This window comes from Nanorana parkeri, unplaced genomic scaffold, assembly GCF_000935625.1.
Source record: "Nanorana parkeri isolate BGI_ZX_2015 unplaced genomic scaffold, ASM93562v1 scaffold1986, whole genome shotgun sequence".
NCBI lineage: Eukaryota > Metazoa > Chordata > Amphibia > Anura > Dicroglossidae > Nanorana > Nanorana parkeri.
Window position 1 is genome coordinate 187,106 of NW_017308254.1, and position 7,714 is coordinate 194,819.

A 7,714-nucleotide genomic window follows, 5' to 3' on the forward strand; every position below is an offset into this window, starting at 1 on the left:
GGGGGCGGACATGAAGAAGAGAGCCCTACAGAGGTGCTGACATTGCCCCATGGGACACCACTGTAGCAGCCCCTATAATTCTTTCCCTACAAATTCCCCTTAATAAATCCAAAAGATGATGCTCAGTCAATATGGCACATTAGTCAAAGGACTTAGCTTAGTATTCAACTAACACAATTCTTTAAGATACATTTATACAATTGCCTTGTGCTTTCACTCTCTTCCATTATGTCTGAAAACAAAATAGGTTGTAGATGGCTGAGAGACAGAACAGCACAGAGAACTGAGTCTGCCATTGACAGACATCACATAGGTGAAGAACACACAACACTTTATATTTATTTCACATTGTGAATCAACCTTCCTTTTTCCTGTTATTGGCTCTTTTTTTTAAAACTCCAGGCAGATATAAAAATCCAATGTACTCTAGTTATATATTTATAAAGATTGTTAAAGGATTGCCATTTTTATATAGGAACCTATCTTGATAACAACGTTGGGCTGAAGGGCAGACAAAATAGGTGGCCACTTTGGGCAATTCAGCAGGAGCAGGGCACAAAAAGGCCATGGAGGGGCTACTCTCTAAGCCAAGCAGAGCTATATTGCTTTGAAAGATGTCATCAGTGAAAATGCTTATGGAAGGACTGAGCACAGGGTGCTGCTGTGTCTATGTTATCTAGTCATGGGTAGGTTTGGGTCTGGACCTAGCTATATTGCTTAATTGCAGTGTAGTTTGCAGGGAGGTCCAGGATCCCTCCATGCTGTATGATGTGCTGGCTGAACAGAATTACAAATGTATTGGCAGGTAAAAAGGTTCACATATATGTACAGTATTTCACTTGTGTATTTAGCTGTTTGACTGCAGTGTCACTTTAACACAAGTTTGACAGATAAGAGATGGAGTTAAATGTTATCTAAAACAAAACATATTGAGGGGAATTTATCAAAACTGGAGCAGACACAATCTGGAGCAGCTGTTCACAGCAACCAATTAGCTTCTCTCTGTCATTTTCAAATCTTAACTGAACAAACTGAAGTGAGAAGGTTATTGGTTGTGATGGGCAACTGCTCCAGATTTTGTCTGCTCCAATACTGATAAATTCCCCTCACTATTTTTTAATTTTGGATAGATTTGTGGAGATGTTTTTGCCCCTGCAGTGTTTTATTGCTATTACCTCACTGGAGAGATTCACACTTAGAACAGTAGAAAAGCAAAGACATAATCCAGACATAATCCAGTAACAACGAAGACATAATCCAGACATAATCCAGTAACAACTAATAGATTGCCTCTCACTTCCTGTTGTATCCCTGGGAGTGATACTCAATGGATAATTCCCTAACAAAAATATATAAACTGATGGGGGATTTAACCATTTCATGCTTTATGTAAAAGTAAATATAAGTTTAAGTTGTACATATTCATTAAGAGAATATCACATGTCCAGTACTTTGAAGCAGTGTTGGAGACATCATATGTTACAAGCTGTAGAGATCTGGAGAATGGGGGCACTTCTTTTCATTAGAAAACGGGTTGTCAGTGGTTCCGTGAGTCCAAGTCGTTCCCAGTGCAGAAACAATAGAGTATCATTATGTGGCCTCCACTTCAAATCCTTGGTTGATGAGACATTGACCTCTGTTAATGCTTCTGCACTGAACATTTATTACATTTATACTTTGATCTGCTACCCTGCTTGTAAAATCAATCTGCCTTTGCCTTGGTCCCATGAGACAGGTTGTTAAATTAAGTAGTGTTGAAAGTGTTTATCTGACCTTGGTCTTATCTCAGCCTTAAAGTGAACCTATCTATAAATCTCGCCTGAGTTACATGAGAATTACCAAATTGTATTACAATACTGAGTAAATAAGAAGTGACATTTCAATAAAGTTCTAGCAAAAAAAAGTGTGATGCGGCACTGTCCAGGGTCACGCACACCGTGGAATGTGGCTGCTGGTGTGACTGTATCCTGAAAGAAGAATATAATGATTCAGTGAACCTTAGACAGCTGGAGCAGAGTAGGCAATAGGCTGAAGAGACCGGTCTAACAGCCAGGCAACTGCGAGATTCAAGTGAATATAACCTTTTTATTTTTTGTCCCTAGACAAAAATGAGCATTCAACCCTTGCTCCACTGCCAGGAGTCCTCATTTAATCAAATCAACCCCAATCTCAGCTTCTGTTAGGACAATGGTGATGCTACTAACACCAAGCAACAGAGTTTACAGAACTTACAGAGCTGCTAACTACAACCATTGTTTACAATGTGTGATGCTGTGATTGGTAATGGTGATCATATTGTCCACTGTTAGTGAGATCAAAATACTGTTGAAGGCTGCCATCTGTCCATTTTTGGAGGATGGAAAGTGGTTTACTGTAATATTTCTCAGAATAATCTAACACTCTAAAAAACAGATTTCAAAATTAAGGTCATGTTTAGAGAAAGAAGTTGCTGAAATGGATCACACTAAGTTGATTAAACACAAGGTAAGAGGTCATCAAAATAACATTTTGAATTTTATAAAAGAAATTTTGGTCTATCGTCCTGAATGACAAAATACTAACCCCACTTTAACCCAATAGGGATTTTAGTTTCTGCAAAACCACAGATGTGGGATACATGTAACAATGCCCCTGTGGGAAATAGTAAACTGGACAAACAAAAAAACGTCTGAGAAGAGAAAAGCAGAACACAATATTCAAAAGAATGCAAAATCATAAGCATTCATTTTTGGAAGAGTTTATATTTGGGACCCCCCTATAGCGTTTCATTTGATAAGGGAGCGATCAAAGAATGAAACCAAGTCAATTTATTAATTGCGCCCTCACGGACTGAAAGTAGATATTGTTCCATAAGCAATTCATTGTGAAAGTAAAAATATGTCTAGTGTTTATCTCAGGTTGTATCTGTTTGTGTGGATGTTTAGTGTAGTGGTTGCTTTGTTTGTTCTTGGTAGCAAAGATACAGAGTTCAAAACTTAATCACCTCCTTTTCAAGTTTTTAATATTATCTGTTATAATTAGAATATCTTTTTGCTCAATGTTTTTTTATGATTTCCGAGAAGAGATATTTCAACTAGAATATTGCTTTATTTGCACTATATGCTAATGACGTCCTGTTGTTCTTAGCCAATACTTTTACTTCTACTGGTCTAAAGCTTTTCCACTTTAGACCAGTGCCTCATAGATACTGTTAGCACTCTTTGCTGTCCGTAAAGTTGATCATTGCTAATTGGTGTTACCCATTGAAGTTTCAGAAACTATGGGGTTTATGGATCGAAACAACTGCCCCTCTCCCACAGATCCTGGTCTAGTTGACTAGACTGTAACACATACCCTTGGATGATGCCTAATTTGGGCAAAGTAGGAAATGAAGCCAGTAAACAATTTATTGTTTTTTGATATGTTTGGTTTATTGCCATGTACAATGTGCTGATATTTTCTATTAGGTAACTATAGTTTGCTGACATAAATAATGTGATGACAACTTTTTGATAACTTTGCAGAGTATGGTCTCACACTTTACACTTGATTGCAGGACAGCTGTATGAGTTTTGCACCAAATGTTCCATGTCATGCTTTCTTGATTTATTCCTTTTAGTGTGGAGTTTTGTCTGTCATATTTTGTACTTGTATTTGTTGCACTCTTCTGTTTTGTGTTTTTCTTCTGTTCTGTTTTAGAAAAAAACAATAAAAAGCCTAATAAATCATCTGATTTTTTTTTAAATGTGTTCTTTTTATAGACCACTCTGTGTAAGGACTATATCAATTATGATGTAGTTTTATAAAGTATGACTGCTTTTTTTTCCTTCTTCAAGTTGTAATGTGTTATAGTGTAATGGTTAACATGCCCACCTTGTTTGTACTTTGTACCTGGTTCAAAACCTGTGAGTGGATTCACTTTTACAATGTGGACTTAATAATTGTATGTCAATGATTTATAATGTTTTACTTTGGTAATTCTTGTAGCTTACATTTTATTTACATTTTTTTAACTTAAATTTTATTTAGGTTTGGACTAATAAGTAGAAACATTTTTCTTGCATACAGTTATTTATTTGAAATGTCAGTTATAAGATGCATTACTGTGGACAACTCTTACCCCTCCTGTATTAAACAAAGTGGTCAAACATACCCTCACTACACCCCAGTAATGTTTAAGGCTGGAGTTATACTTTAAGGTTGTCACAAATAGTTTTTTGCTGGGATCGGATTCTGAATTTAGGTGTAACATATAGTTAACAAATACATATAATATTGCCTATTGATCGCTGGGTTTAAACATTTTTCGTTATTTTTTTTTATGGATGATTAGGATGTATTACTTGTACATATTATAACTATACTGCTATGACAGGGATAGTTGATGTGAATTAGCAACTGCTGTGGGATTGTCGTGGTTATTGAAGCTGATCCCAGAATATTTAAAGTAGAAGGAAAAGCTATGCAATAACCTTCATTTTAAACGTCTTTCCACTGCTCATATATTCGCTGCAAGCAGTTTGTAATAAATCTCTTTGTAAATACCGTTTATTCATCTAAGCCAAACAATCATGTGACTGCAGAGCTCTGGCGAGTGTGCTGTCTCTGCGGATGGTGAGTGTTAACTTTTAGGGCCAACAACGCCTAAGAGGAGGGGTAGCCAAACTTTGGCCTTCCAGCTGTTGTAGAACTACAAGTTCCATAAGGCTTTGCAAGACTCTAACAGCCACATGCATGAATGCCAGAGGCAGATGCATGATGGGATTTGTAGTTTTACCACAGCTGGAGTGCAGTTTGGTAGCCCCTGCCTTAGAGCTATAGATGCTTGTGGGATGAAGTCATGGCTCCAAAGATTCAGCAGCATTGTATAGCTACACTTGCCAGAGCTTTGTGGTCACAGGGCCTCTTGGAAAAAGATTAATAACTGGTATTTATATTGAGATGCCTTACACATGCTGCTTATATTTTATTTCTGATTAAAAGCTGATTTACACTACTGGAGCCCATTTTACCTTTTAAATCTCTTATTGATAAGTTGGATATTAACCATTGAACAACACTGGACCATACCAGAGGAGAGAGATTCTAATATTCACACTAGTGCATTTGACCTACTCTATAATCTAGAGGTCATTTAGTGGGTGAGCACACGTTAGATATACTGCAAATTCTGTTTGGAGCAAACTAGTAAATTCACTCATGCCATCAAGCAAAATAAATATTTGTGAAGTGAACAATGGGGTCTATTGTACCAGAGTGGTGGAGATATTCCATCATTCAGTCGTCTTTGACTAAAAGGCTTTTGATTTAACATTATATTATTATCCTGGCCCTGTTTAGGGAAGTGGGAAAGTAAACTGAAACTTGCATATTCTAGTGGATGACTTTATAGGCACTTAACTATACAAAAGTTTGCAATATTTTCATAAATAAAGAATACAGCTGTAATTATACATATAATGAATTGACTATAACATTTCTAGCGTAGAATGAATATGTCATTGATTTCTTTTTCACATAGTCTTTGTGAGCTGGAAGGATAGAGTAGTGGTAATTTGCCATGCAATTCTAGTGTAGGTCCTGAGTTCAAATCCAGCTATATATATGTCGTTTTTTTCCTGCTTCACATATTTTCTCCTGAGAGCAGAGATCAAGCCACAAATAAAGAATGTTTATGAGACAGCTCTGTAATGCTACAGGTAAACAGTTTTACTGGACTGGTTTTAATTAATTGATACTAATGATATGTGTGAAGAAAGCTCCTCATTAAAAGAGATCATATCAGAGAGTTACCTCTGGCAGGGTGGGAATTACATCCAGGAGAACCTATTCACACTGGTGTTTCTTGCCATGTGCTCATACATTACATATCTACATGTGTTATAAAATATGCAGATTTTTAAAATGTAGTTGCATAATTGGAAAGTAAACTAAATGTGAACAGAAGACTGCATGTATTAATGAGTAGTTTATTTCCAAAACAGGAGTGGAAGCCACACAGTGTGCCAATGTCATTAAAGGGCAACTGTAGTCTTTTAAATGCATTCCAGATATACATGTGAAGGAGATCAACCTAAATGAAACAATGTCATCAATGTGTGTTAGCGTATTAAATACCTGTTCATGTAAAGTCTGTAATTAGCTTTGTGCATAGGGGCAAGCCTTTTAGATATTAAGGCCCAATTCACAATCCCAGGTTTCCCATTCAGATGTGGTCGCTGTGCACTTTGAAGTAAAAGACAGGGTGACAGCAGCTGCATCTGTAAGCAGCAGTCTGCATATGTTGCGATTACATGCGGTTTGGAATAGATGGTTGTAGCTGGAGCTGCGCGCAGTAACAGTCATCTATTCCAAACCACATGAAATCTATCATATATGATTACATGTGAACTGCCGCTTACAGATGCGGCCACTGTCACCCTGTCATTTACTTCAAAAGGTACAGTGGCCGCATCTGAATGGGGACACCTGGCAATTCGTAGGTTCTTGATGCAGGAATGCCAGATTGCCTCGTGTGAACGACGCCTAAATGAAATCTGTTCTTAGAGAATATGTAAACTGCCATTGCTGACTTCTCCTAGTTGCCTGACTGTCATGCTAGCCTACAATGTATCTCTTAATTCACTCATACTAAGTTAATTGTACTGGTGTATTAAATGTAATAATATAATAATAATCTAGCTATAACAGCCATAAATAACACTCTCATATACTGTATGTTAGATGTGAGGCTGCACTGTGGTAGAAATGTGGGCAGCCTGTGGACATTCAAATATTCTGTGGCTTACTCAACAAAATAAATCTTAAAGAAGTCTGTTAAAGAACATGAATACTCATCTTTCCAATGGGTGGTGTATGTGTAAACTTTGCTCTGTCGCAGAGCTCCAGGCGCTACTGCAATGCAACGCTTGTGGGTGTGTTGAATAGTGTCCCTCCCACTGGCCAATAAGGTTTCTCCAACCGACCCCTAAATCACTAATATGTTCTATAGTGATGTAGGGCTTGCCACCCAGAGCTCTGCAAGAGAGAAAAGTATTCATCTTCTTGTATTCATTTTAACTGTACGTTAATTTTCAGTTTTATTGTGTTAAGGGAGCAACAAGGGTGCTTTAACCCCTTCATGACTGAGGCCTTTTTTTCATTTTTTGTACCCATGTTATATTCCACATTTTAGGCCTGAAAATTACTTAAAACCCCCCAACATAACTTAATGACTGGGGTGTTTGCACCCCCCCTTCCTGGCCAGGAAATTTTTCAGTATTCAGCGCTGCAGTACTTTAACTGATATTTATTCTGTCATGCAACTCTGTACTGAAACTCATTTTATACCATTGTTTGGGGACACATAGAGCTTTCTTTCGGTGGTGTTTAATCACCACTGAGTTTTTTATTTTTTACTATATAGTGAAGATGGGGTCACATCAGGTAAATAGACACCAAACGTGTCAAGTTTTAAAATTGCACATGCCCGAAATTGGCCATAGGTAACGCTTTAAAAGCTTACCACTCATCAGTTTAGTGTTAACAGTGATTAATGGCCCTAGAATTATTGCTCGGACGTTAACGGTCATATGTAACATAATTTTCGCACGTTGGCGCACCCGACGCATGTTTGCATGTGTATGTGGGCAGGGGCTTATTTACCGCAAGGCAAACAAGGCGTTTGCCTGGAGCAGCACTTTGCAGGGGTGCAGCATTTTTCACCCCCCTGCAAAGAGGAAAGCTGGGGACGGGC